Genomic DNA, 3,833 nt, shown 5'->3' with positions numbered 1-3,833 from the left:
ACCTATCGATTTCCAATGCCATTTTGAACGCCACCTTTTTTTGATTCGCGTGATTTTCGGAAGATAATCCGTTCGAGCGGTAGCGTGGCATCATCTTGGTTCGTCAGTAGTTTCCGTTTATGAGATGCTTTCTTCTCTAGATAAGGGCCTGCGCCCTTTACGGCCCGCCGTCGCCGGTTCACCCTCATCACTATAGACTAATGGAATCCCAGGTATCGCGATATTACCACGAGATTATACTCGGCGGTTTCTAGAGAGATGAAGAGTGACGGCGTTGAAGACTCGGTGAAGGCGCGGGACCCAGTCCACGGCCACGCGGCAAATCGACGCGGAGAGGCGGATCTCGAATCTTAGCGAGATAGACGAAACAAAAGAAGAAGCAAAAGTCACGGACGAGATATTCCATCATTATTCTTCCTACCAATAAATTGGTACAAAGAAAAATCAAAAAATAAAAAAAGGTAGATTTTAAAGAGATTTTTTAATTTCACTATTTCCTCCGGCCAGAAGAAAAGGAAAAAATGGCTATTTTGCCCTATAAAACCCCCCACGGTTCTCATGCAATTCTCGCCCGCTCCCGAACTCTGTGTTTTATTCCCAGCCGGAGCCATAACGCCGCTAGGTTTCCTCCACTCCTCCGCCGCCCGCGTCTAGGTTTCCGGCGTCCTTCGCCGCCGGACTTTAGGTACTCTTTCTGCTCCTCTCTCCTCTTTATTCTTTCCGCTCCGTGCGTCGGAGAGATCGAGAAAGCCATCCTCCCTCTCTCTCTCCCCTCGTAGATCCTTGTTCTCGGATCTCAGATCTGTTATCCCAGCCAAATCCAGGGCGGTTGGTCTCCCAGATCCTCGGCTATCTAGGCTTATTTCCTCTCTTTTCTCGTTTTTCATCTATTTCTTGTTTTCGCCGTCTTCTGAAGGTGCGGCGTGGGGATATCCAGCTGCTCTAAAGGCGAGCTAGAGTTCTTCTCCTCTATTTCAGTCCTCTCCTGCCTCGTTTGGGGGGTAGCCGGGGCTCCGGCCTCGGCGGCTTTCAAAGCCCCCTTCTTCAAATCTGAGAGAAATCTAGCTTTTTCTTTTTCTACCATTTTTACTGCGATCGGGAAGAGATGCCGGCCCTGGCCTGCGTAGGCGCTGCAGTCGCCCCTCCTGGCTACGCCCTCGCCTGGGATGGCTCTCTTCCCGCGCCGGGACCATTTCCCGGCGGCGCTCCGACGGCCTCGACGGCGGCGGCCCTCGAACACGTCTCTCTCTGGTCTCCCGACCTCTCTGCCGCCCTCTACAAGATCGACAGCTGGGGCGCCCCGTACTTCTCCGTCAAGCGGCCGGCAACATCGCCGTCCACCCTTATGGTGCTCCACCCTCCCCCATCAGGAGATCGATCTGACGAAGGTCGTCCGTAAGGCCTCCGAGCCCAAATCCGCCGGCGGCCTCGGCCTCCAGCTCCCCCTCATCGTCCGCTTCCCCGACGTCCTCCGCCACCGCCTCGAGTCCCTACACTCCGCCTTCGACTTCGCCATCCGCTCTACCGGCTACGGCGCCACTACCAGGGGGTCTACCCGGTCAAGTGCAATCAGGACCGCTTCATCGTCGAGGACGTCGTCGGGTTCGGCGCCCCTTCCGCTTCGGCCTCGAGGCCGGATCCAAGCCGGAGCTCCTCCTCGCCATGAGCTGCCTCGCGCGAGGCAGCCCCGATGCCTTCCTCATCTGCAACGGCTACAAGGACGAGGAGTACGTCGCCCTGGCTCTCCTCGCGCGGACCCTGGATCTGAACGTGGTGATTGTTCTTGAACAGGAGGAGGAGCTCTCCACGGTGGTGGAGACCAGCCGGAGGTCGGCGTCCGGCCGGTGATCGGCCTCAGGGCGAAGCTACGGACACGGCACTCCGGCCACTTCGGGTCGACGTCCGGCGAGAAGGGTAAGTTCGGTCTGACGACGGCGCAGATCCTCTCGGTGGCCCGGAAGCTCCAGCTGCTCGAGATGCTTGACTGCCTCCAGCTCCTCCACTTCCACATCGGCTCGCAGATCCCGTCCACCGCCCTCCTGGTGGACGGCGTCGGCGAGGCCGCACAGATCTACTGCGAGCTGGCGCGGCTGGGTGCGGCGATGCGCGTGATCGACGTGGGGGCGGCCTCGGCATCGACTACGATGGCTCCCACTCCAGTGGGTCGGACATGTCCGTCGGATACGGCCTTGACGAGTATGCGGAAGCCGTTGTCCGGGCGGTCCAGTACGCTTGCGACCGGAAAGGCGTGCCGCCCCCTATACTCTGCAGCGAGAGCGGCCGGCCTTGGTGTCCCACCACTCGGTCCTCATCTTCGAGGCTGTGTCATCCACAGCCGTCGCCGCGGTCGATCCGGCCACGGCCCTTGGACCCGGCCTGACCTACCTCCTGGAGGACCTGCCTGATGACATGAGAGGCGACTACCGGGATCTGATGGAGGCCACCTTTCAGTTTGACTGCGATAAGTGCCTGATTTACACGGAACAGCTGAAGAGGAAATGTGTCGAGCAGTTCAAGGATGGGCTTCTTGGACTCGAGCACCTGGCGGCGGTTGACGGGCTCTGCGAGCTGGTGGCGAAGGAGATCGGGTTGGCTAAAACCGGTGAAGACGTACCATGTGAACCTCTCTCTCTTCACCTCGATTCCGGATTTCTGGGCGATCGGGCAGCTGTTCCCCATCGTCCCAATCCACCGGCTCGACCAGCAGCCGGTGGTGGAGGGGGTGCTGTCGGACCTGACGTGCGACAGCGATGGCAAGGTGGACCGATTCATCGGCGGGCGGCGGAGCCTCCCGCTGCACGAGTTCGGCGGCGGCGGCAAGGAGGGGGTTACTATCTGGGGATGTTTCTGGGAGGGGCTTTACCAGGAGGCGCTCGTGGACTGCACAACCTGTTCGGGGGGCCGAGCGTTGTGCGGGTGACGCAGAGCGACGGGCCGCACTGCTTCGCGGTGACGCAGGCGGTGCCAGGGCCGTCGTGCGCGGATGTCCTTCGAGCCGATGCAGCACGAGCCCGAGCTCATGTTCGAGGCACTCAAGAGGCGGGCGGAGGAGTCCGCCGCTCGTGGAGGGGTGGTCGACGCCGGCGCCGTGGCCACTACCCTTGCCTGCGCCTTCCGCTCCATGCCGTACCTCGTCGTCGGTGGCGAGACCGGGGACGGGATGAGCTCCGACTCGGAAGGGTGCGCCGGCGCGGCTGTGGCCGGCGACGGGGGTAGCTACGAGGAGGACGAGGAGTGGGAGTTTATGCGGTGCCTGAGCGTATGGAGGGTAACCCCCCGCACTGCCTCCTGATGATGCGTTTGTCGTGTGTCGTTGGAGTGCTTCGCAAATTTTCTTTTCTATTTTCTTTTTTTATTTTATTTTAATCTGCTATATTCCATCTGCTTTAGCTGATGGGGATGTTGTAAGAGGCAGGGGATGTCTCCTCTTGTTGTCGCTGTTTCTTAAAATTTGCTTCAAATTAGAGGGACTTGGACGGATTAAGTCTCCAGTTTCAGGGTCGGGAATCCAGAATAATGTTCCTTGCTTTCAAAATGTTCGTTCTATTGCCTCTTCTACTTTCGTTTCCTTTTCAATCCTTGATAGTTTCGTGGAAAATAATTGGATTCTAAGGATCATGGAGGGTCAGCAAAAAGGAAGCAGCTTTTCGAACATGAGTTTGAATATGCCGATGGAACAAGAGCCCCTATTTTGACCAAACAGCGATAGGCTAGAAGAATTATAGGTGACTGGTTGCAGACAGTTGCTAATCAACACTAGGAATCTAAGAATCTGGTGGCCCCGCCCCTTCCTCAGGGAAAAGGTTATTCGTTGCAGCTGAAGAGTGTAGCCT

General features: G+C 58.0%; 1 pseudogene; it reads left to right on the top strand.

Moving 5' to 3' along the window:
* The first annotated feature begins 580 nt into the window (after nt 1-580).
* On the top strand, nt 581-3,535 carry LOC120109546 (annotated as a pseudogene).
* Nucleotides 3,536-3,833: the final 298 nt, after the last annotated feature.

Source organism: Phoenix dactylifera, unplaced genomic scaffold (assembly GCF_009389715.1).
Source record: "Phoenix dactylifera cultivar Barhee BC4 unplaced genomic scaffold, palm_55x_up_171113_PBpolish2nd_filt_p 002352F, whole genome shotgun sequence".
NCBI lineage: Eukaryota > Viridiplantae > Streptophyta > Magnoliopsida > Arecales > Arecaceae > Phoenix > Phoenix dactylifera.
Note: the sequence above shows the minus strand (reverse complement) of the source record. Positions and strands in the feature narration are given on the sequence as shown.